Raw genomic sequence first — 27309 nt, 5'->3', positions numbered from 1 at the left:
GAGCGAGGGTGGCCGAGAGGGGAGGTGAGGCCTTCTCTGGGGTGTCCAGCTATCAGAAGTCCTTACGGTGAAGAAAAATCGATTAATAAAAACCCTCTCGCCCAGCCTCGGGGGCCTGCCCGGCTTGCAGCGCCAGCTTTTGCTTTGGGGCCTGAGCAGGAGGACGATCCCGCCAGATCCTCTTCTCCTGGGCGGATTCTGGGAGGTGGGAAAGGCCGAGAGCGCAGGAAGCCAAAGGCCCGCAGCCAGGCGCGGCGTTCTGGGCGTCTGGGGGCCTCGGGCGGGCCTCGGGCGGGCCTCGGGCGGGCCAGGTGGAGTTGGGGGAGGGGGGCGGTCACAGCCCTCTTCGGGGAGGGCGGGGGCGGGGTCGTCGCCCCTCCGTCTAGGGCGGCAGGAGGCGGGCGCTCACCCGGCAGCTCTGGCCTCAGTCCCCCGCTTCGGCATCCATCCCCTCGTCTGGGCAGTGGCCAGCACCTCTCCGGGCCATTCGGCGCGGGGAGGGCCTGCGCTCCTCGTGGAGGGAGCTGCCCTCGCGGTTCCCGGCGCCAGGGGTCTCCGTGGCGTCTTCCAGCCCATGCTGCAGTTTCGGGCGGTAGGCGCTGGCCCGCTGGGGCTCCTCCTTGGCCTCCCCCAGCTGTCGCCCGAGCTGCTTCAGGTGGGTGGATGCCTTGGGCCCTGGACCTTGAACTGCTCAGCATCCCCCTGCTCGTCCTCCACCTGCAGCACCACGTCCCTCCGCTTCTCGGCCCTGCGCAGCTGGTCGCAGGCCGCTTGGCGCTCGTTGGTCTCCTTGTCCAGCTGCTCCTCCAGCTGCGCAGTCTCTGCCTCCAGGACTGTGATGGAGGCCTTGGACCTGGACTTGGCGGTGCCCTCCACCTCCTGCAACTTGACTTTGAGCTCCTTGTTGTGGCGCTCCAGCTGCTGCGGCAGTCCTGCTTCTTCCAGGCATGGCTGCGCTCCAGGTTCAGGTCGGTGCTGAGCTGGTCCTTCTGCAGGTTTGCTTTCCTCACTCGTCCTTCTCCAGCTCGGTGTTGCCCTGCTCCTCCTCCAGCTGGGCGATGCGGGCGTCCAGACGCCACTTCTCCTCTAATACCAGGGATCCTTTGCCGCTGCTGTTGGCGGCAGCTCATCCCACTCCCGCTGGCCTGGTGCTGGGCACGCTGGGCACGCCTGCAGCTGCCAGTTCCACCTGCAGCTGGATCATCTCCGCCTCCGTGCTCTTCAGCTTCTTCTCATTTTCCTTGACCTGTGCTAGAATCTCCTCCCAAGAAGCTGACTTGTGGCCCAGCTCCCACATGTCGTCCTTCATCTGGGGCTACAGCTTCCACAGCTGCTTGACGGCTTCGCCCTGGTCCTTGGTGGCTAGGTCAGTATGGGCCTCCAGGTCCTTCAGGTCCATCTCCAGCTTCCTCCTAGTGGCCACTGGCATTGAACGGCTTCTTCTCATCCTCCAGCTCTGCCTCCATCTCTTGCACCTGTCTGACCAGCTGTTGCTTCTTTTCTTTGCTCAGCTCATTGGGACCTTTCAGGTCCTGCTCTAACTGGGCCTGCAGGTTCACGTCCAGTCACAGCTTGGCATCCTCGGTGGCCTGCAGTCATCCTCCAGCTCCTCCAGCTGGGTCTTCATCTCCACTTGCTGCTCCAGGGCCTGCTTGGACTTCTCCAGCTCATGGACGCTCTTTCCAACATCGTCCTTAGAGCTCATGAGGTCCTCCATCTCTGTGAGGAATTACTTGTTGAGCTGCTCCAGCTCTTCCTTCTGCTCTACAGCCTCCTCCAGGGCCCAGGCCAGTGACAGTAGTTTGGTCTTTTTCTCTCAGGCCTCTACTTTGTCCTGGTCCCGCTCCTCAGCATATTTGGCTGAGATGGTCTTCTCCTCTGCCAGGAGCTGTTCAAACTTCTTCTGCCTCTTCTCCAGCTTGGAGATGTTTTGCTGTTGGTGCTACAGGTTGAAGAGTAGATCATCCAGCTCCTGTTGCAACTGCATCCTGGTCTTTTCCAGCTTGCCACAGGCAGCCACCTTCTCCTCATAGCACTGGCTCAGGCCCTCCAGGTCCTTCTGGAGCTTCCTCTTGGATTCCTCTGCAATCTCCAGGCACCCCATACCATCATCCATCTTCTTCATGTTGATCACCTGGGCATGGAGTGCAGCAATCTGCTTCTCAAGGTTCCCCTTGGCCTCCTCCTCCAGCTGCTCTTTGAAGGAGTTCTCATCCTCCATCTGCTTCAGCTTTGTACTCAGGCTTAGCTTCTGCTGATTCTACTCCTGCAGGACCTCCTGGGTGCCCTGCAGCTGGGACTCCAAAGAGGAGAAGACCTTGAAACTTGCTGAACTGGTTGAGACCTGTGACATTGTCCAGATCATTCTGCAGTTTGGTTAACCTTGTCGGCCAGCTCCGTGTACGTTCTCACCCTTCACTGAACTTGGCCTGCAGCTTCTACCACTGGGCCTCTGCTTTCTTCCACCTGTGCTCCGAGACACCTTTGCTCTGTAGTAGGACCTTAACTTGCCTGGCCAGTTCTCACATCTCGTCCTCCAGGACCTGCTTTGCCTTCTCCAGGTTGGCTTTCACCTGCTTCGTCTGCTCCAACTGCTCGGCCAGCTCCTCCATGGCCTGTGAGTGCTTGTGTCTCATCTCCTGGATCTGGGCTTCGAAGGTCTTGGCCTTGTGCTCCAGGGTCTTCTTCAGGATGTTGACTTCCTGTTCTCCTTTGAACCTGAGCTCCTGATGGGCAGCTGTGGAATCCAGCATGTCCTCCAGTTCTGTTTTCAGAGCCTCTAGCTCTTCCCTGAAATCCCGTTTCTGCTTCTCAGCTTTAGTCCTCAAAGCACCCTCAGTCTCCATGTTTTCCTAGAGTTCAGAAATCTGAGATTACAGCTCCCAAATCTTCTTTAGGGCCATGCTCTTCTCAGTGGCTTCTTCCACTCTGGCCAGGGCAGCCTGGAGCTCCTCCTCCTTCTTGTCCAGTTGCATCTTAACTTCGGCGATCTGAGCCTGCAGGTTAATGATCTGGTTGTTGAAGTCCGTGGGTCTCCCTCCAGCTTCTGACAGGTCTTCTCCAGCTCCTGGCGCTGCTTCTCCTCCCTTTGGAGGTACTCTTCCAGGTCAGTGATCATGGCCTCATGTTTGTTCTTGAGCTTGGCAAGGCTCTTGGACTTCTCCTCTTCCATGAGGTTGGTGGTGGCTATTCTGTCTTCCATCAGTTTCTTCTCCTTGGCGAGTTTGCAGTTCTGGTCCTCCATAATGATTTGGTCTTCCTCCAGCTTCTTCAACTTCACCTCGGTGGTGACCTTCTTGAGCTGCAGCTTCTGGTGGGCACTCTCCTCCTCATCCAGCTGCTCATCCAATTCCTGGATGTTCTGCTGCATTTTCTTCTCTGTCTGTAGGTACTGACAGTGCTCCTCCTCCTCCTCCACTCTGGCCTTGATGTTGTAGCAGATATCCTCCAGCTTCTGGTAATTCACGTAGGAACACTGAGCTTGAAGGAATCACAAGAACTGGCTCAACACGCAGCAGAAATAGGAGCTGATGGCATTGCTGTCATTGCACCATTCTTTCTCAAGCCATGGAACAAAGATGTCCTGATTAACTTCCTAAATGAGGTGGCTGCTGCCGCCCCTGCATTGCCATTTTATTACTATCACATTCCTGCCTTGACAGGGGTAAAAATTCGTGCTGAGGAGTTGTTGGATGGAATTCAGGATGAAATGCCCACCTTCCAAGGTCTAAAATTCAGCGACACAAATATTTGTTTTTAAAGTCTCATAGATGAATGCAACATCACCAGAGTGATAGGCTTCAGTTAGATGTGGAAAATTAGTAGTCATAGAGTAAATATAAAATTAGATTAGATGAATGATTCCACTTTTGGCAAAGATGGAGTAACAGGGACCAGTTTTACTCACTTTTCCTGAAACAACTGAAAAAATGAGTGATGGGCAGGCCACGGTGGCTCAGCAGGCAGAATTCTCTCTTGCCATGTCAGAGACCCAGGTTCGATTCCTGGTACAGAGACATTTCTGTGAACTGAGAAGACAGAACTGGGATTCCAGGGAAGCACAGATGACTGGAGCTTGTAGATCAGAATACTGAAAACAGAAGGAAAAAAAAGAGCTATACAGAGAGAGACTCTCCTCCAGTTTTCAGCTGAGTTCAGATCATCTCATACATGTAAGAAAGCTACACAAGGGGAGGAAAAACAAAATGGAGCAGAGGAAATGACACTTGGAGCTAGCATAGAGCAAAGAATACTTTATATTCCCATTTACCAGAATGGGGAATAGTGTCACCAGAATTTAAGAAAGATATTGCCTCATTTTCAGAGAAAAATTGCTCCTAGAGAAAAGATTGCCTGGTCCCACCCAAAAAAGCATGAATGAAACCACAAGAAAAATCAAGCTATTTCCAACTAATGTAAGTGCATTCCAGAGCAAAGCTCAAGGATATTTATAGGATTACAATAATATTTAGCACCCAGTAAGGTAAAATTCACAATGCCTGGCATCCAATAAAAAATTACTAGGATTGTAAAGAAGCAAGAAAATATGACCCATATTGAGGAGAAAAAAATATACGTTAAAAATTATAGAATTTTGCAGACAAGGACATTAAAACAATATGTTTTAATTGTATCCCATATGTTCAAGAAATTAAAGGAAAGATTGTGAATGCTAAATAGAGAAATAGTCTATAAATATAAAAATGTAAAAGCAAAGCACACAGATCACTAAGAAAATGAAAGTATGAGGCCAGCGTTACCTTGAAGCAAAAACAAAGATATTATGGTAAACAAAACTACTATTATCCCTCAAGAAAATAGATGAAAATTTTCTTAATGTAAATTTAGCAAATTGAAGCCAAAAATGATATAGAAGGAATAGTACATTATGATCAAGTGGGGTTTATCCCTGGATTTCAAGTTCGATTGAACATTTGAATAAATTAATTCCTTGGAAAGGGCTCAAAGAAAATTTTGAAGATGATGCATACATTCATAATCTTGATTGTGGTGGTAGTTTCAGGAATGTATTCTATGTCAAAATTTATCAAATTGTATACTTTAAATATGCCTGGTTTATTATACAACAAAATTTAAAATAATTTAAAAATTAAATTACATAAAACTAAGCAAGAAAAATAGTGATTAAATATTGAATTGTGTGTATATGCATGCATAAATACATACTCTAAGTTACATATAAATATTGTTTATCTTTGATAAAGGAACCCTTTTTGGATGAGAGAACAGCAGATTCAGGTGTCTTGCGGTGACTTTTATCTGTGCTTATTTATGGCTACTTGACTTAATATTATCATCCATAAAATTAGAAGAAAAGCTTGGTTGAATTCAAAAGCCTCTTTTACACCTGAATTCTAAGTGTCAGATGGCTTAACACAGTACCTAAATATAGAAATAGTGAAGAATGATAGACTGACCAGCCATGAACATCTTTCCATGACTGTTGCATCTATTCGGTGGCTGACTCAATACATAGATTGGTTCAGTTTATAAGAATGAATGGCATGCAACTCTAATAGTAATACAGAATTAGCTGAGGAATATATTTATTGGGGAATTCTTGCTACTGTAACAAATTTACCTCCAAATTTTAATGTCTTACCACAATTGTATTTTATTTCTTGTCCACATAGCAGTCCAATATGGATGTTAGTTAGTTGCCTTTTTGCTGATTCACACACCCAGTGATTTCCATCTTATTTCATGGACCTTCTTACAGGTATCAAGAATCCTTCACCTATAGTCACTTGATAGAGAAAGGACATGGAAATTTGTATGCAGGAAGTTTTTATATGAAGGGACATTATAACTTTCACTTCAATTTTGGAATCAAATTTTTATGAGTGTCAAAAGCCATGAGAAGAATAATAAGATTTGAGGGCAGAGAAGAATGAGAAAGAAATTATGCGTGGCCTTTGAGGCTATTGAAAGGACTTTGTTTTTTCACTTTGAGACAGGGAATCACTGAAGGTGTTTGAACAGAGGAATGATACAAACTGACCTATTTTTAAAAAAGAAGGTTCTAGCAGATATGTTGAAAGAAATTGAGGCAGGGAAGTAAATAATTCAGGCAAGAGGTAATGTTAACTAGTACCAGAATGGAACAGATGAATAATGGAAGTATATTGAAAGTAGACTCAAAAAGATTTATTAATGAATCTGATTCAGTGTGTGAGAGAGGAGTTGTGACTACAAGATTTTGTCCGATATACCTGTCAAAGTTTAGAGTTTCCTTAACTAACAAAGAAAAGACAACCGAAGAGCAGGTTCAAAGGTAAAGATTATGAGTCCAGGTTTAGATATGTTAAATTCCAGAAATTCTAGCACAGGCGTTGAGAATGCAGTTGTATTTCTAAGCCTGGAGTCTAGGTCAAAGTTGGGACTGGTGATATAAATCTTGAAATTTTCAAATTATGGATGCTATTTAAAGACATGGGGCAGGATAATATAACCAAGAGAGTGATTGAATGAATCATGGAGCATACCAAAATGTAGAGCTCTGGAAGATGAAACAAAATCAGGGAAGTTGATTGAAAAGTAGGGGTGGAAGAAAGCCAAAGAATTATGTTGTCCTGGAAACAGAGCGATGACAATATTTCAAGAAAGTGTTGTTCATATATGTCAAAAGGTGCTAAAAAGACAAATGTAATGAGAGCTGAGAACTGACAATTTCATATAGCAGTGCAGAGGTCATTCGTGACTTCTTTCAAGAACAGTTTTAGTGGGGATAAGAGAAAGAAGGGTATAAGTAGGTTTCAGAGAGAATTGGAGGAGGAGAGGCATTGGAGACACCCAATATAGGTAACACAGAGTTTTGCTGCAAAGGGTAACAGAAAATAGACCAGTTAGTGGTAGAGCAAATGGAGTCTAAAGTGATTTTTTTTTTGGTGTTTTTTTAATTTTATTTATTCATTTATTTGGAAAGGTGGCAGTGCATGGTCTGGGAATTGAACCCAGGTCTCCTGCTTGAAAGGCAAGCATTCTACCACTGAACCACACATGCACCCAGTTTTTATTTTTAAGATGGAGAATTAGGAGTATGTTAGCTTCAAGAAGAAAGGAAAAAAAAAAAGAATTAAAATGCTAAAGGGATTAGAGAATTGAATAGTTGGGAGGGTTTAGAATATAATGCACAAGAGTAGAAATTGCATTTGGATAGGATCATAAATATTTATTCTTTAGTTGCAGAGGGGAAGACAGAATATATGAATAAAATCCAATAATGTGTCCATGTAGTGGTCATAACTTATGAACGTTCCAACAGGGTTCTTTTATTTTGTTTATCTTTTTAAAATTTAATTTAATTTTTTCTCAAATTCCCCTACATTTTTTTAAATCTCTCTGTGCTGTCTTCTCAGGAAATTTCCCCAGATCTGTCTTCCCACTTTCATAATTATTGATTCAATAGGTTTAATCTTCTCTTTAATTTTTTAAATGTCTGGTTTCAATAATCACTTTAATAATTTCTGGAATTTTTGTTCAGTTTTTTATTGGATCTGCTTGCTATTTTCAATAGTTTCTGTTATTATCATAACTGTGATTTTCTCTTCTTTGAACATAATAAATATGATCTCTGTATATTATTTATCCTACAATTTGTGCTTTTGAAGTGTTTGCTGAATTTCAATCAAGATGACACATTTTTGTTGGAAAAGATAAACAGATCTCCCAAAATACATCTGCTTATATTTGTATTTAGGCTTGTAAATGTCGTGCTTGCCCTAAAATAAAATCTTCCTTTAAAATCTGCCTAATGACCCAAGTTCTCTAATGAGCCTTTCCTCCTAGCTGTTCCACACGTTGTTTGCTATGTAAATATCTCTACCATATATTGCCTGTATGTTTTGTTCTGGAACTTAATTTTAACCTGCCTCATATTATAGTAGAAGTCCCTGCTTAATAATAACTAATATTCAGGCAGGGCCATGGTGGCTCAGCAGGCAAGAATGCTCGCCTGCCATGCCAGAGGACCTGGGTTCGATTCCCGGTGCCAGCCCATGTAAAAAAATAAATAAATAAAAAAAAATAATAATAATAATAACTAATATTTACTAGCACTTATTCCATACCCATATCTTATTGTAAGCACTTTACATTCATGCATTTCATTATTTAGTTAAATAAACCTGTTATTCTTCTTACTCTTAACATTATCCCTAATTTCAAAAGCGACAATTAGGAAAAGAAAGCTGACCTACTCAAGATTGCCAGGACCAGGATTTCAATATGGAAGACTACTGTTAAAACCTAACAGCATCACAAGGGTGCAAAGATATAGAACAAAGGAAACTTTCATGCACTGCTAAGAGGAATGCAAATCAGCACATTCACTTTTGAAAACAGTGGGATATTATCTACAATTGTCAGGGATACGTCCTATGTCCCTGCTATTGCACTCCTAGGTATGCACCCCAGAGAGACTTATGCCTTTTTGTAGTCAGATACATGTACAAAGAATGTTTATACCAGCAAAGTTAATATTAAGCAAAGAAGAAAAGACAGCTCAGTTGTATGAAGATTGTGGAATAGATACATAAATTATGGACTATTCATTCAATGGGACACTATAGAGTGAACAGGTGGCAACATGGTTGAATATAAAAAGCTTAGTGTTGAAAGGATAAACATGTGAAAGAGAACAAGCATATGATTCCATTTATATAAAGGTCAAAAACAGGGGAAAGTAAACTAAATTGTATAGGAATGCCAATATAGGTAGTAAAACTAGAAGGTAAAGCTAAGGACCAATTACAATAAATGTCAGCAGGGGTTACCTCCAGTGGAGGGAAAAGAGGGATAATTGTAATCTGGAAGGAATTCAGGAGTGGAAGTGCTTCTGAAGTTCCGTTCATCTTCTCTTTCTTGACCTGATTACACCTGTTTGGTTTGCAATTATTATAGTATATATGTATTGTGCCCATTCTATGTGTATTTCACATCACTCAGAAATACCTGTAACTATAATACAAAGCCATCTAGTGTACAGGGCAAGGCTAAACACACATTAAACCTCTGGTCGGTTTCATTAAAGACAAATTGATGAAGATTAGTGGTAAATTACAAAAGTGACATTGATTAAGAAATGAAAACTACAATCTTAGAATCTTAAATTTGAAGGGGACCTTTAAACTTCATGGCTGAGTTCCTTGCCTAATTATGAATCCCATCTAAAATATCCTTGACCAAAAATCATACAACTTAGGTGGGAGACTTACCAATTTTGTAGTTCAAAATTTTGAGGGGAACAGAGCTAATTTTTAGAGAATATTCCTCCTTATGTTAAATTAATCCTGAAATTTATTCCCACTGATACCAATTCTTCCTAAGATACAGAAAGTCTTTGAATAAATAAAATGAAAATTTACCTAGACATTATTTATTGCCTAGTCTCAAAATTTGGGAAGGAAGGAGAATTAAGAGTCATATAAAAGCTAAAATCAAATTGTAACTTCATACTTTAAGTAGAAGCAAATCAAATGTACATTTTGACTAATACTGAATGGTACAATCTTAACTCACATCAAGATTGAAGATAATCATTACCATGAAAGAATGAATCTCTGGCACACAATTTTGAATCTGAAATTTCATCCACCCAATAATAATCATTGCAAATCTATTATTAATGATTTGTACCCAAATTTTTAAAGTTCGATATTGCAATGTAAGAGCAATGATTTTCCCAACACTGTCAGCTGCAGAGTTGCTCCTGCCTACTCATTTTTCACATTTGCAGCACCCAATAGGGTCTCAATTCTAACTGGCACATTTATTGATGTTATGAGTCTTTTGGTGCACAGCTGAATACAATTCAGGAAAAAGATTTTCAGAATCATTTTTCCAGAAGGAATTTTGTACTTAAGGTTTGCTGCTTGGGCATTTTAAAAAAGTACTTTAACTACTGAAGATGGTTTGAGGTCTATAACAATCAATAATTTAAAATGTATTTCATTTACTTAAACTATGAGAAATCTTCTTCCTACAATGATTGCAAAGACTAACTTAAGGGGATTGATTGGGAGAATACAATAAGTTCCTTTTTTCTCAACCATTTTCTTCCTTTCCTTATACTTTATATAGAGCATACTCTTTTTTTTTTGCTCAAGGCTGATTTATCATGAATGGTGTGAATAATTGTGGAATTTTTCCTCTTTGGGAAAAATTGATGTGGCAAAAATGTTATGTTTTTAACTCATCCTTGCAAGATGTGACACATTCCCAAAAGGGTGATTTTCATTTGTTTGTTTGAGAGATTCATGCCTAAATAAGTCAAATTCAATACAATCTTAATGGTTATTTCATTTTCTTTTATGCATTCCAATACACTAAACACTTCTAAAGATATGAGGCCTATAACTTAGCCACATCACTATTAAAGTCATAATGGTCTTAATAAAAGAATATGCCAAACACACATCCCTTAATATTTGTATTATTTTAAATCTATTTTCCTATTTAGCTGTTTGAAAGTTCTTACAAATTGCACTCATATTTGCTATTAATAGCTTTTACAATTATCATTAGAGTGCATTTTTTCATCTAGCAGTAATAAACATATCTCAATACTTCAAGTGCTTGAGACAGTTTTTTTGTATATAAAGCACGTAGAAGACATTCTCCTAAAGTTTACTACTGTATCTGACAGTCAATATTCAGATACTAACAATAAATCAGAATGGCATCCCTGTTTAAACTTCTGATATCTCTACACTGCTTAGATATGATGGAAACCAAAGGATCACAAACATTAATCACACTCAAGTTCAGAGATGCCTGAAATGACAAAGTAAGCACTTGCTATTTGGTCTCCTATATAGCAAACGAGGAGTAGCAAGTTTGGGCAGAATATTGAAACCGAAGTTAAATATTGATGCCTCTCTACTTTTAAGTATTTTAAAATACATGTGTTTTTAATGAGAAAAATAATTCTAAAGACTTATACTTTGTAGTTTTTATTTATTTTTATTTATTTGTTTATCTTTGTATGATGTATAGCAGAGGTCACATTTCATTCTTTTTCCATGTGCGTACCCTGCTATTGCAGCACCATTTGTTGAATTGTGTTGGTTTTGTTTTTCTGTTTGCTTGCTTGCTTGTTTGTTTTGGGGAAGTACATGGATGGGGAATCGAACCTGGGTCTCCTGCATGGCAAGTGAGAATTCTATCACTGAACTACCCATACATCTCCTGTAGTCTTTATTTTTAAGAAGAAAAAATATCATCACATTGAAAAATGCTAAAATGCTGGGCACGGTCAGTACCTGTCTTCAAAATTCTACAAAGACTGAAGGACATAGTAACCCAAATAGAAAGAATAATTTTACAAAGCCCTTTATTCACAGACTCAATGCTTAATAACTCACCACATTTACAGGAAGTGTATTTGTTCTGAAGAATGCAACAGTAAGGAAGACTCAGTCCCTTCTTTAAGGAATATCCAGGATACCAAAGCAATTAAACAGCCATTCTGATGTTTCTCATAATTCATAAGCTCAGCATTCTACTAGTACTATAAACATATTTTTTAAAGTAGAATCTAGTATAAACATATTACATACATATACAAATATAAACATATATAATCCCACCTGATGTGACTCTTCTGACATTGTTTTTTCTGATTCGTCAATACCCATGTCTGTCAGTCATTGAACATTTTTAACATCATCCCTGCATACATACATAAACATGCATCCAAAGATATGTTTTCTGGATTTTAAAAAAATGCAGATAAAGTTTTGTTGTTGTTGTTGTTGGCAGCCATAGATGCAATTTACCAAAATAAAACAGATTTTAGTACTGTATTTAGAATTCATTATGTAAAAATGACTCAAAATTGGGCATCTGATTCTGTGGTTTTATTAAACAAAGTAATGCAATAAAGAAGAAGGATAGAAAGGGACAAAGCAGATATAAACTGCATCTTTTATTCTGCCTTGATTCTATGCATTTTTATTTTATTTTGTTTTACTGGTTTCTGTTTTGTTGTATTCTGTTTTACTTGGCTTGTCACCTCCTCAACAAACTTTCCATTCATTAGTTCAAATGTGTGTGCAGACATATGCGACTATAATGAGACAATGCAAGAGAGATATACTCAATAAACTTAATTGTATGTCAAGATTTAGGTTTCTTTTTAAGATTTGTATAGCTTCATATATTAACTTCATATAGAAAAAGCCATTCATTTCCACACATTATGCCAATTGTAGTACATATGATTAAAATGTGTTTTATTGGATACAAGCACCCACTGAAATTCAAATACTTTAGACTAGATCAACCACCCAAGATCAGGGGTCAATCATTAGTTAGTTATGAAGATGAAATGGCCAATGGTCTGTGACAATACACTATCCAAAAAAAATAAGCTATGCTGAATGAGTTTTATCCATCCAGCTAGACAGCCATATTTTACTTACCAAATGTACAAATGAAAGTCACCTTGCTTTGTTCTTATATTTCAACTTCAGAATTTATAAGATTAGTTCTTTGTTTGAGTACTGCCCATGAGAGCATGATAAATAGCCTCAAGTACTTAAATAACATGCCATCACTAGAGGTTTATGCGCAGAGAATTATGAATGAATCATTTGAGGTGCCACTTAACACGTGAAAACAATGGTATGGAAGAATCAATTTTCTCTTGGTTAGAGGAGGATATAGTGAAGCATGTACCTTTCGTTAGAGAAATTAATCGTTGAACTCAATCAGAGTCAAGCTGTGGAGCAGGTTGGAAACTTTGTTCAAGGTAGATATTAAATGTCAGAGGAAAAGTTGTTGTAGTTAACTGGTTGTTTCTTTAGATATATCTTTTGTGAAAGATTTTTTTTTAATTTAGACTCAATATTTTTCTTGCCAAGTTTTCTTAAGAAAATGATCTCAAACACTTTGAAAGAGAAGTCACATTTTAGGAATAGTGCTATTTTAGTTTAGCAATTCCTTTCAGAAACAAAAAAAGACAATCCAGAAAATGAGTATCTCTGAAGACAAGAATAGCTGTACTTTCAAAAGTTTAAATGCATAGTTTTAAAAAATCATTGTTTTTGTTAATATTTCAACCTTGATTGCTAGAAATCACGTTTTCTCTTATTTTTAGTTCAGATTCCTGAAGGGATCCCATGTTCTAGAGCATCTGTTTACTTGAGAAGTTATAGATTGCAGGCAAGGCTCTAGGTTGCTGTCATGGATGCAGGTGCTTACCCTAATCCCCAAACTGTTTAGTTACAGGATAAAAATGTGGCTGACTCTGAATTCAGTTTCAGTACAAACACTGAACCCAGCTGCACCTCGACTGACAAATTCAGAATAGTCAGAGTCATCTTCTGCTTGGACATTAAAAAAAAATTATTCAGTATTTAATCTCTGCAGCAGAACATAGATTCTTGCTAATTGTACTCATGCAAAACGCACACAGTAAATGCTCTATAAATGTTAGGTGCTGATATGGACGGATGGCAGTGAGAGCATGGGGCAGAGCCAAGGAAGGACTTCCAAAGTACATTTTACATGCTATATGTGGTAAAAAACAGAAATAGGATCATGCCAACTTAGCCTTTTCTCCTTTTGGATTTTGACAAGAAAGAGAGTTTTCTCAATGAGCTCAGGAGGAAAAAGCAGTACAAAGAAAGAAAACATTTGTATACATAAAAAAGCAATAATGCTACTTTAATTATGTATTAAATCAAAATACAATCCAACTATAACTGTGACGTAGCCACACTAATTGGCGACAGCTTAAGATGTAGAGAGCAGCAATGGGACTCTGCACATGCAAGGAAAGGAGTGATCATTTTTTGTCCTCCTTATGTCTGTATTTGTACTCCCTGTATCAGATGTTCCCTCCTCTATCATAGAGAGAGAGAAAGAGAAAGAGACTGAGAAGGAAGGGAGAGAGAGACAGGGAGGGAGGCTGAGGGAGAGACAAAGTTTTCACTATATAAGCAGAGTCTAAATTCAAAACAGAGAGCTTTGAGAGCAGTGATCTGATTTCAGCAAGAGATAAAGAGGGAGCAAAGCCCTGCAAAGTGGAGTGGAAAACAATGATTCAGACCTCACAGGAGAACTATGCAAATGCAGAGTGAGTAATGACCCTCGGGAGTCATTTCCTTGAGAGTTAAAGAAAAAAAAAATCCCTGAAAAGAATGCAGGTCAGAGAGTGTGATAAAAAAAGAACATCTTCTTGTATTCTGAATATTTTATGACAATAAAGCAAACTTCCTGCTCTAGAAGAAAAACTTCTGAAAAGTCAGAAATAGGGAAAACATTGCTTACTTCTGACCACCCTGAAATGAAAAATTTGGGACCTGAAAGCAAATGTGAAGCTCATCAAGCTGTTTTTAAGCTGATAGGGTGATACCTACACAGAAATGATTTTTATGTGTGCTGGATTCCTACTTCCTTTAATTCCTTTCTCTTTTTCTGCTCTTAATACTTCTGATAGCTCTTGACTTCAGGATGTTCTTTCCTATTACCTTCTGCCACTTGTCAGTGTTTAGTAAGAATAGTCTATGCTAAGTGTTAGTTGAGCATTGGGGTGGGGGGGAGAAAATTCTGTTCTGTTTTTATAATGAAATAAGTTAAGCATGGCATAAATGAAACTAACCCTTTTAATTTTGAAAGCTTTACACTTTTTCTAATTCTGAAAGGGATTGAGTTTGTTTACTTGCTAAAATGCAATGCAGTGTCATTAAACATGTAATCTGAAGATTTGAGAGAGCCGAGGAATCATCTAAAAGCAGCTGATGGATAAGATACTTTCATGTGATAAAACAATATTAGAAACTACAACAGGGCATTCAATTGGGTTTTAGCATGTCAAATTCCACAAGTTTTCTACTGAGAGAGAACACATTATGATCACCTGCGGAGAGACTTGTCCTCTTCAGGAATTAAACTTAAGCAGGAATTATTATACAGATTCAAGAAAAGGGTCACAGCCTTATGGTGGAGGCGGGAGCAGTGGGTGGCAATGAGCAGCTCCCGCAGGCTGGTGCAGAGAGCTCAACACTGGAAGGAAGCTCAAACTCTTTCCCTAATACCATGTTTACAAAATAAATCACAGAATTAACCTGTGAACATTGGCATTGCAAAGCCCGGCTTTTCTTTTCAGTCATAAATACAGCACCTGTGAGACAGTAATGCTTATTAACAGGTATTCAAAGTAAAGATGTCACAGTAAAGAAGTAGCAGTGAGTCAACAAAGAGAGAAGGAACTAAGTTTACCTTAACACATATTTCAACCAGACAACCTGGGAATGGTTCACTTAGCCAGGATAATAGAACCCCAGCAATAAGTTCATCATAATAAAGGAATACAGTCCTCTGGCGGTTATTAGAGAGACTTGCACAACTTGACTTTTTCATCATAATGCTAATGGGAAGATAATTGTTCGATGTTTATTTGCTAATAGCAAAGCCTTAGGAATCATTTCCCTGCGGAACACTTGCTAAAATGCTAACACCTACCACTAAAAACTGGGCCTGAATGAAAAATGAAATGCTTCTACTACAGGCTGACAATTTCTATTTTGCAGTGGTCCAAATCTTGATTCGGGAAAAGGGTAGAACAGAAAGTATTATCTCGATTTTCAGGAAATTTATGTTTATTCTGGGCCCACAACTCGAGAAGTCAAACATATTTTGTTATCCTTGGGGCCATTTCCACATCCTTGCTTAATAACAGACAATTAAGCAATGCACAGCCCAGTGAGAATACACTGGTACTTTGTGTAAATGTGGCTTTAGAGAGACAAGCCTATAGATACTTGTGAGTTTCTCTATCTTGGTTTGGTGATGAATGTTGCTTTTGTTGTAGACAGCCTTATCCTGCTTAATACCCCCCCCCCCTTTTTTTTGTGAACATCAGTTTTCCCACTACACAATACAGTGAGCCCTAGAATGCCCCCATACATAGTATAACGTTGAGGCTAAACTCTCACAGTGACTCAATACTGTAATTGCTGAACAGCTGAATTAAACATGAATGACCATGTTAGAGCGTGTTGGCTATGGGTCACTAACAGAATACAGTAATTAGAAACACTTATTCCCTTGGTGCAATAGGGTCAAGGGCAGAGTTCTTGCAAGCTATTTATATTGCTGCAGGAATTCTCTGTTCTCAACATTACTGAGGTTTATATAAATGGTCATTAGGAAAAATTGACTGCACTGAACAAAAGTACGTTCTGTACTTAGAAGTGTTTTTGCAAGTATTCCAAAGGATTGAGAGGAAGAGGAGGGGGGAATGGAGAGAAATTCTCACATTTTTGGAAAATCTCACTCTACATAAGGCTTTCATTAAAGCTAAAAAAAAAAAAAAAAAATCCCAACTGTAATTAATATTTCAAAGTTGTGCACATATCATAAACTATTTTGAGACTCCCATACTCCAAATATGAGAATGTGAGAAAATAAAATCATTTCACAGGAAGAAACTTCCTCCATTGGGGCTCTTCAAAAAAGCATTCTCCTCACCCACATTTTCTTTCATGATGACATTATAGTTGTGGGTTTTTTTTTTAATTTTTATGTTTTGTGCTGTATTATTAAATTTAACTCAAAGTACAAAAAATATTCATTTCTACTATCCAAGGTCAAAGCATACTTTTTAATATACTGATGGCTGCAGTTCAGTTTAAGTTAACAGTGTCATATAATCTGCTACGAACATTTTATTTGCCTTTCAAATTTCTCAGAAGTGGCTTTGACCGTAAATGGAATTGTACTGTAACATGATTTGTATTACTGTTGGAATTACTGGATATACATACATACATATTTATATATACATATATATATATATATATATATATATATATATATGTATTTTAGTAATTAAACCCCCTTGGATAACACTTTTAAAAAGTCACATTCTTTATATGAATTTCTATATTTAACTTGAAATATTTGGTGCTTTAATTTGTTTTAATGGGCTTAATAGTTATAATATACTACTTAATAATTACTTTCTTTCCTAGTAACTAATGAAAAGAAACGAATTGTAGTTATGTTGTAGAAGACTATAAAGCATTGAACAAATTCATTGCAACATACGTTAAAGTATTTTTTTTGTTGCAAAAGTATATATGCTCTACCTAGAGCTGGTTATACTTTCATGAGACCAGGTCATCTTGAAATTTTTAAAAACTTGTCTTTGTGTTCTATTAGTGAAGTGTGATGGGGCAATGGAGTGTGTAGGGGCTCTGCTCATGTGTAACACCTGTCTTCTATCCCACCTTCTGCTCCTGGTTCCTGCCCTATCTCCCTGCTTACTCCACAGACTTCTGCCTGGGAGACGGTGGGGAAGGGTTGAGGGGAGAGGGTGGGAAAGGGTTGTGTTTGGCACTCCCACCCCATGGTGTCTGGTGAGGGTCATGGCAGTGCCATCCCTGCTACCAACTGGCAGTCCCACACAGGGTACATCTGGCTGGCAGTTAGCTGATGGCTCCCCCTTACCAGATGTGGACTAAGTAGGTGAGGTTTGGCACAGAGGTTTAAAGATTCTCAAAGATTGCCCTTCTGCCATGCACTGGGGCTACGGGCCTTGGAAAGAGGAAATGGCTGGTTGCAACTTCACAGCTCCTATACCTGACTGGTGCTAGAGCATCCCACAGAGAAGCCAGAGGCCATGAGGCCCCTATGAGCAGATCTGGCCCTTGGGAGGTTCTGCAATGACCCCAGTGAGTATCTCTGTCCCTGGGACTGTCCCCTTAGCCAGCTTTGAGCCTGGGACATGGTGGGGGAAGTCCTCTCTTCCACCTTCCCATCTTCCAGTATCTGGTTTGTGTTTGTCACTTCCGGTCAGCTTGGGGCACCCTCAATAGCCACTAAATAGAATTTTGCCATTTTGGTATACCACCTAGGATGTGAGGTCTCTGATATTTGTATTTAAAACTGGCTCTGCACAATATAAAGATGAATGGTAAAATGTATAATGATAATTAAAAATGTTATTTTTGTCTTTACATAGTAAATTTTAAAACAGCATGAAAAATGAAGAAAGAAAAGGAGAGACAATGGAATAAAGAAAGGAAAAACTCATATATACCTTTAATACTGCTTTTTTTCCCAGATTTCTAACCAGGGGGTCCCATATTTTCATTTTTCACTGCTTTCTTCAAATTTTGCCATCAACATTGGTTTTATCAAAAAAAATGTTGACTAAATGAGGAGAGAGCATGAAAGGAAAAAAAAGTCATCCAGAATTTCACGAAGTACTCACTGATAGACTAGAGCAGGATTTTGAAATGTGTACTCCAGTAGCCTCTTCTAAGTACATATGTTGTATTACATGTATATCACTGAACAAAGTCTTAGTAAAGCTTCAGATAATAAGGAAGAAGAAAAACCAAGGCCTAAAACGTGTTTTTGAGTGTCATCTGGTGAAATATTCCTTCAGAACACGAAGTAAAAGTTTGAGCAAGTTAGATTGATAGCTGTCTGAAATTACTTCACGGGAGATATCTCTGTTCCCAGAACTGTGTATAGACTAGCCCCCTTTGATGGGTTTTGCTTTCCCTCTTAAGACTACTGAATATGATCAGGTTTAATGACATTGTCTTAGTGGGAAATGTGCTGGGGTAAGATGTTAAATAGAAAAGACACCATCTCAGAAAATAGTTTGAAGGGACTTTGATTTAAGGGAACTGAAAATATATTGGAATATCACTTCAGAATACTTTGCATAAAGTTATGAAGCAGGGTGGAATCATCTCAGCAGATAAATATCCTGCAGGGCCCCTGAAATTTACAATACTGGTTAGAGAAGTGGGGTCCCGCTATCAAAGAACAGTGCCTAAAAGTGCTCCCTGGCACATCGCTTGGTCTTTTGAGCTTCAATGTCCTCATAGGCTAAATTGAGATAATAGTAATAACATCTGCCTCATCTTGTTGTTGGGAGTAATAATGGAGAAAATATAAGTAAGGAACAATTGCTCAATTTCCCCATCATGATCTCAGTTCATACATCTGGATACCACCTCTTACCTGTCCAGCTAACTCCCTCCACATAACAATTTGGGGGGAAAAAATCATTTAGATCTCTAATGCACAGAAAAATGAAACTAGTAATTACAATAATGAGTTGTAAAATTATTGCTATGTTTGGACAAAAACAAAATAAGAGGAAATGAAGAAAAGGAAGGTTAGTTCAGGGGTAGAATTTTCCTCTACCATGCCAGAGACCTGGGTTCAATTCCCAGCCTGTGAACTTCCCAAAAACAAACAAGCAAAGAAATAAAGAAAAACAAACAAACAAAAATTCAAGAAATGGTGCTACAATAACGGGATATGCAAGGAAAAAAGAATGAAATATGACCCTGGGCACATAGCATACAAAAATAAAATAAAATTTAAAAAGTGGAAATGAATTAATGCACTCAACCAGCATTTTCTAGGTGCTTGTTCTATTCTAGGTATCTTGCTAAATTCTTACAACCTAAAAATATCTAACACTTGTGGTCTGGCTTAAAGGAAATCATGGTCTAGCTAGGGAAACAAAGCAGCAGACAGCAAGTACTAGGGCCTCCTAATTTGGCAAAGGGACAGGATGGGATTGAATTAAAATGGTGGTCCTCTAGCTTCCCAGGGGTCAGTTTCTTTGAAACATTGTGTCAGATCCTGTGAGTGCTCTTACCCTGAGCAGGACTCTGGCACCAGACCTTGCTCAGTGGCTTGTTATTGACTGCTTAGACTTGTCCTCTGGAAGCCCAAAAGTAGGTCTGGGTTTGATGAAGGCTTTGGAGGAAGAGTGCAATAATGGATCAAAATTTAAAAAGCTTTTTCACTAAAATGCTAGACATTGTGACACAAGCTAGGAAGAAACAGAACCCTAAAATAGAGAGAGAGCCAAAAGAGGTAATGTTACCCACTTCTCCTCAGACTCATAATATGTTCTCACATCTTGAGGGCTCCTGCATATCAGTAGGAACTGTGCCTATTTTCTACCAAGGAAACTAAACCTGCTTTTGGACGCCATCAAGTACCAATGGTACTTGGTGATAATATCTATTTTTTTTACAGGGGTGGAGAGTAATAAAGAAGGTGGACATCCACTCTTAACAGGTGAAATTCACTGTAAGGCATAAAATTAAGAAAGACAGTAGTAGTTCAGTCAATCTAGACAGAGTGAAGAGTTGAGGAAATTGTCAGAGGTGCCATCAGAGAAGTAGGGCAAAAGCAACATCCCAAAGCCTGCTTACCACAACAAGGAGAGAGAACTTTACCATCAAGACAATGGGGAGTCCAAGCATCCTTTGAAGTTGGGAAAGACAAGGTACCATCTGCATTTTTAAGAACTGTGCTGATGGCTAAAGGGGTAATGAACCTAAAGAAGGCAACATTTGTAACAAGAGGAAATAGCCTGAGGATGTTGGAATAATTCAGTAAGGCAGGTTGAGAAGCTGAACTAAACTAGTGGCATAGGATAAGGGGAGGAGAAAGGAGGAGAGAAGGAAGAGGGAGGAGTGGAGGTTAACAATTAAATTTCTGTTTTGGGAGATTGTGTGATGCCATTATCTATCAAGATGAGTGGAATGAAAAAAGAAACAGATGTGGGGATGGGATATGGCAGTGAGTCAGCTCAGAACTTGTGATGACCTCTGGCATGAATTTACTTCTCTGAAGTCCAAGAACTAGATATGGACTCTGTCTGGACTGGATCAAAAACATGAGAGTGAAAGGGCTCACTTGGCAGAATCAGAAAGGAGTTAGGGATGAAATGGTAAGAGGAAATTACAATTAAAAGGAAAAGAGAAAAGAGAAACCTCAAAAGAACCAAATGAGGCAAAAATAGAATGCTGGACAAACAAATATGATTGTTGAATCATTAAATTGATGTTTCTTTTAGTCTCCAGTATCTTAGAGCAGCTAGAAAAAAATTCTGGAATTGTAACCCATACCAAACTCTGAAATCTGTTCTACAACTAATTGCTGTTCTGTGCTTTGAAATGTATTGCATTTTTTTTCTTTTTGTATATATGTTATTTTTCATATAAAGGAAAAAAAGCTGATTGTGATGATTAGAAAATATTTATTCCTTCTAGCCTCCTGTATTCTGGAACAACTAGGAGAAAAAATCTGAGATGATGGTAAGGTAGCCCATGACAAACTCTGGGATCTGTCCTATAACTACTTGTTGAAGACAGCTTTGAAAACTATTGCTTTTTTTTTTTCTTTACTTTGTATGTATGTCATATTATACAATTTTTAAAAGTTAAAAAAAATACAATGCTGGGAAGAAACAGGAGGGGAAACAAAATACCCAAAGAGTGACAAATTATTTTAGAAATTATTCCTTTCCTTGAGAATCTACAATGTATAGATAAATACTGTAGGCGTTGAAAGGATCAAGAAAGATTGTGACCTCAAGTTGCTCACAATAAAATAGAGCAGCATCAAAACCTCCATGCCTATAGGAGAGCATAATACATGTTATAACAGAACCAGGTAGGAGAAGCCCCTAGACTAGTTCAGGCTGAGTGGAGGGACAGGGAGTTGGGAGGCTATTCGTCAGTAAATACTTCTTGGTGATAATGACTGAACTAAAGAAAATTAAAGTTAGACAGGTTAATGAATAGGGGAAGAGTGTTCCAGTCAGAAGTGGCATGTGCAAAGGCAAATAGATTCAAGTAGGAAAGTAGTGCTGTAGTACAAAATGCAAGTCATTGTTTATTACATAATTCTATTTTTGAGCACTTATTGTGTGTCAGCTTTTCAAGCAAACAAGGGCAACCATGGACAGCACAAGACCTTCTGGAACAGCATTTATTGGAAGAAATATAATAGATTGATATTTAAGGGATGATTTTGATTGCTGAGTCATTGTATAGATATCCCTTTTTTGCTCTCTGGTGTATTGGAGTAGACAGAGGGAAATTCCTGAAATCTCTAAATTGTAATCCAGCTGCCTTGATCTCTGATTTATAGCTCTTATCTTCTGCCCCTCTGATTGCAAATACCCTGTGACTAAACTTCATTTGTAACCAGTTACTCCATTGTTCAACTTTAGAGTCTTGTAATCACTAAAGATAGCCCTGACGTTTATTAACGGAGGGTGTTGGGTCAGTCCAGAACTAACCCACCCCACGTCTAAAGTTATCTTGATTACAGAGACTGGATCTAATCAAAATGGGCCTGCCTGACATGCTTAGTAGCTTAGACTTTAACCTACAAGTCACTTACACTTCATTACAACACTCCACCACTTTCTTACCTGTGACTAAGCATGTAATCAATCTGCATATGTCTAATAATTAGATCACCTCTAATTACATCATCTGGGGCCACTGTGGTCATTATCGTAAACTCTGCCTATCTTTTTCTTTAATAAAACTATCAGAATTACTGCAGTTGGGGGAGTAAGATTCAGACTTATAGGCCATCTGCTCTCCTACAACACACCTAGTAAGAAACTCTCTCTTTGAAACCTAGTGTCTCAGGAATTGGTCATTGAGCACATCGGGCAAAAGAATCCACAGCCTTTGTCCGGTAACAGAAATTCACGGAGTTATGTAGAGTAGTGCATAGTAGGGTCAGATTCAAGCTCTGAAACTTTGATCCTTGTAGGATTCAAGATGAATGATGAGCTTCCTTACTGGAATATTCAGGGTCTGGAATTCACCAGCATTGTATAGCAAAAACATTGCCTCCTACTCCATTCTATAACCCAACATTCATCACTTGGATGAATACCAGTAACTCTCCAGTTTGATCAGGGACCTTGAAGTTTCAGCAATATGAACTGGTAGATGAGTGGACTCCAGTCCTATGCATCAGCTCAGAACTACATGAAAATTGATTGCCTTAAGCACTAGTTATAGCAGATTTCTGTTGAACTCTTCTGGGAGGCCAAGCTAAATCAAATATTTCAAGTTAATACTTATACCCCTGCAACCTCAAGCATATGATTTCTGTTTTAATTCTCAGAGCAACTCAACAAAGTAGGATTTATTTCCACCCCAATTTCATAGATGATAAAGTTCGGGCATAAATGTGCTAAGTGATGGTCTTAAGGTCCCAGAGCTACGTCATATGGCAGAACTAGGATCTGACTGACTTCAGAGCAGAGATTCTTAATAACACTATCTAGAAAAATACGTAGTGCCAGAATCATAAAGAGCAATGAAGTTCACCATTTTTAAGTAGGAGAAGATCCATTTTATATTTTAGAACTATCATTCTAATTAGAATTTGGAGTAAGGGTATATTGAAGAGACCCATTAGTTGGTATAGTAATTTGGAGTTATATACTTCATAAAAACATGATCTTAATCAATTCCTGTGGGTGCTGACCCATTGTAAATGCAACCTTTTATGAGGTTACTTTTGTTGAGGTATGTCCTAACTGAGTAATAATAATTTATTATTAGCCAAAAAGTTCCTGCTGTTAGAGCAACCCATTTTATGTTATTTGTTTTAGCAGCTGGGAAATACAACGGTCCATTACTGGAATAACCCAAGCAAGAAAAGTTGAAGGTCAGAGCTAACAAGGGAGGATGGGAGGAAGGAATGGTGTGATGACCCACTGAGTATAGAGAGGTCAGCACACTGACATGAAATACTTGTGTATTTCAGAGCATCCGATGTGTCTAATAAAATAGTAATTGTTTAGATTTTAGATGTAAAAGAGTTGGTTATAATAAGAATTTATCAGCACCATAGGTAGCACAATTGCTGATCACCAATGAAAAATACTACTCTATTTTCATGAGCTAATTCAGTGTTCCTGCCATATTCTTTCCCAGCTGTCACTGATAATGTTCCTGCCATTGAGAAGCACTTAGAGCAAATGCATTTACAAGTTATCAAATGCCAAAGCTCCTCATTAGTGTTTAAGTGCCGTGGACATTTATGGCTATGACTATTTCTTTGTCATGGATATTATCCCATTTTGTTGAAATGCTTTATGTGCCTCGGCAGAAAGACACTACTGACTGAATATCCAAATTATTATTATTATTACCATTATTGTTATTATTAAAGTATTTGTCAAATCGTCTCATTAAAAGGCAGTTTTTACAAGTTTACTGTCTTGCATTTCTTCTTTTTAGTCTTTCCAATGCTTATGATTCCTCTTATAACCTTTTAGTTCTCACTAATGAAAAAATAACCTATCAAAAGCATGTTCATAGAATATGAAACATGTATCTCAATAAGCTCTTATTTTTTAGTAAATCTATCTTTATAGGAAATGAATAAGAACATCAGGTTGATTTTTTATCTAAATATGTTTAGTAAAGTAATATTAATCCTAATACCTTTAGAAAAACATGAGTTATTAAAAAAAATAAAAAGAAATCTAGGTAATTGAGAATGATATACCTTTGCCATTGAAGGGTTATTTGTATGTTTAAAGCGTTTCTTGCATATCATATTTTAAACATATAAGGAGACTATAGTAGTGGCTATTAATTATGGATAGGTAAGTTACATGTATTTTTGAGGCTAAGTTTTGATGTACAATTTCAAGGAACTTACAAGACTCCTTGAAGTGCATTCGTGGAGCTCTAGGGTCCTTGAACCTCAATTTAAGAACATTTATTGTTAGTTGGTCACCAACCATCCTCCTACCTCTGTTAATTAAAGAAGCCAAAACTTCTTTAGGGAAACAACTCCTCCTTTCCAATTTGGTGGTGTTTTAGTTTCCTCAGTTTCTCAAGCAAATACCATGCAATGGGCTGGCTTAACAATGGAAATTGATTAATACATGGTTTTGAGGCTGGGGAAAAGTCCAAATCAAGGCATTGTCAAGGTGAGGATTTCTTCTGAAAACCTGGCATTCTGGGACTGGGTGCCAGCCACCCTCAATCCTTGGCTCTTCTCTCACATGGAAATGCACATGACAGCCTCACCTGGCTTCTCCTTTCTTTCTTTCCCTGCTTCTATTGAATTTCAACTTTGCTTCCTGTGGTTTTCTCTCCTTTGCCTGATTTTCATTCTGTTTATAAAGAACTCCAGTAATAAGATTAAGACCCATCCTGTGTCACAGCTTAACTGAAGTAACCACATCAAAGAGTCCTACTTCCAGTGGATTCACACCCACAGGAATGGATTAAGTTTAAAAACATGTTTTCTTGGGGTATATACAGCTCCAAACCACCACAGATGGGATAGTCTCCCCAACAAACTTCAGAGATGGAATAAATTGGCTTAAACACATCAACATATCCCATCCTTCCTGAGTCTAATGACTAGTTCAAAGACTGAACTAATGACTAATTCAAAAACACAGTAAGTGTCGAACAAACATGAGAAAATGTTTGCTGAAACATCTAGGGAAACAAAGCTTTCACTCTTCCTCTGGGCTTGTTGTTGTGAGAACGAGAAACATGAAGGAGGAAAGCTAGCTTGACGTAAGTGATTATTTTTGGATCTCGGTAACATTCAAAGTGTGAATCCAGTCAAACCAAAACGATGTCCTCCTATGGACCTGCCTGTTACATAAGCTAAGGGTTCCCATTTTTTCTTATGCTAGTTTCAGTTGAGTTTGTTGCCCCATGCACCATAACTCCTAAATGATGTGACTAGCCCGAAGCCACTGACCTTATAAAAAGAGGTGTTTTAATTTTTTAACTTCAAACATGTCTATTTTAGCTCTTAATCATCTGGTGTTATTGGATTTACAATGAGATTTTTAATATTTTATCCTTCAGTGATAATTGTATCAGAAATTTTTATCCTTCAGTGATATCCGTTATTGAAAAGTTTGATTTTTAACAAGAAAGTACCATAATAGATGTCCTTGGAAGAAAAACATGGAAATGGTTAATATTTTTAAAATTGTTTAAGACACACATTCTACAAATTACATTTCTAACGATTCTCCTCTTAGAAATTGCACTTGTTATTATAGAGTAAAAGCCTATTATATTTTAACATGAGTTCATATTTTTGTTCTCTTCTCATGTTCCCCTTGGACATTTCAAAACTGCACACTCTGTATCCTTTGGATATTCAAATTATATGGCTTTGGAGAAAACCTTTGTCTAGTCAGATAAATACAGGAATTACTGTAACACCATCAAGGGAATTCTTTTTCTCAGCATCAATTTACTGTAGATTACCCTTTTCCCACCAGAATTCCTCTTTTTTTTTTCAATGCACATAGTTTATGAAGAGAAAAATGTCTTCAAAAGTAAATATTCTTGATGAAATTCATATCCAATTTCAGAGTAAAGCTCTAAACAAAAGCAAAACTGACAAAGACATCATTTTTCATCTAGTAAGTTTTCTAAAATAGCAATATGACTTCTTTCTTTTCTGAAGTTAATGTCTAGCAGATATTAATATAAATAACAAAAATGAAAGTATTTATTAAACAGCGATCTTGCCCTATTAAAAAAAAGTTTTATATTTGTGTAACGAAGTGTTAGTATTTGATGAGAGAGTTTGTCATGTATGTATATATATGACAATGGTAAACATGTTCTGATTTGGTGCAATTGAAAAATCTAGATAAAAATCAATCAGCAAGACATTGGCATATCCAGTCATCAAGATGGCCAAAAGAGCCATTCCAGGATTCTGTCTCCCCCTAGAATCTTTAAGCAACTTACAAGTTGCTTAAAGAATCATCCTTTTTAAATATCTGGAAAGCAATTTAAGAGTTGCCTTAACAAGGCGAGCACCCAATCAAAAAGGCAACTGTAGGCTCTTATGGTGCTCTACTGGCCCTTTCTCCATCCCTGCACGGGCGGGACACAGAACCAGCCCACACTCTCAGAGTGGGTCACTTATCATGCTTCTGAACAGAGGAGAGCAAACATAGTGTACAAACTGGGAGCACATCTGTCTCTGTCAGTTCCTCTGGTAGCAGCCTGAAGGACTGAGCAAGGACACTTGTTGCATGCTCACTGTCCCAAAACTTGCCCAGCATGCTAAGACACCTCACAGAGCTCTCCTACAAAACTCTGAAGAACAGTCAAATTTCAGTTGTCTGCGTCCAGGGTTTGCTGACTGTGGGACATACAGTGTGATGCTCAGGACGATGAGGAAACATTGTTTCCTAGGGAAAATGGACATTCAGATCCATGTAAATAAAGGAATTCCTAAGGCTACTCAGGCATGTCCAGGACACAATGACACAATGCATATCCAGAAGAGACTGGGGAAGGAAAATGCCCAAAGGATATTTCCTAAACTCCCTTGTGTTCAGGAAATAAATAAGATAGACAGATGGTGTGCCACTTTGAATCTGTGCTGGGCCCCAAAAAGCCATGTTCTTTAATCCTCATTCAACATTGCTCGCTGGGAACATTTTGATTGTTCCCATGGAGATGTGACCCACCC

The 27309-nt window shown here is 38.7% G+C and overlaps 1 non-coding gene and 1 pseudogene across 1 annotated transcript; both read right to left on the bottom strand.

Annotated features, from left to right (window-relative positions):
• Positions 1-424: 424 nt before the first annotated feature.
• On the bottom strand, positions 425-24583 carry LOC143682675 (uncharacterized; annotated as a pseudogene).
• Positions 6954-7024, bottom strand: TRNAE-UUC (transfer RNA glutamic acid (anticodon UUC)). The gene has a single exon. It is a non-coding gene; the product is annotated as a tRNA-Glu (tRNA).
• Positions 24584-27309: the final 2726 nt, after the last annotated feature.

The sequence above is a fragment of the Tamandua tetradactyla genome, chromosome 1 (assembly GCF_023851605.1).
Source record: "Tamandua tetradactyla isolate mTamTet1 chromosome 1, mTamTet1.pri, whole genome shotgun sequence".
NCBI lineage: Eukaryota > Metazoa > Chordata > Mammalia > Pilosa > Myrmecophagidae > Tamandua > Tamandua tetradactyla.
This window is presented reverse-complemented; position numbering and strand designations above follow the sequence as displayed.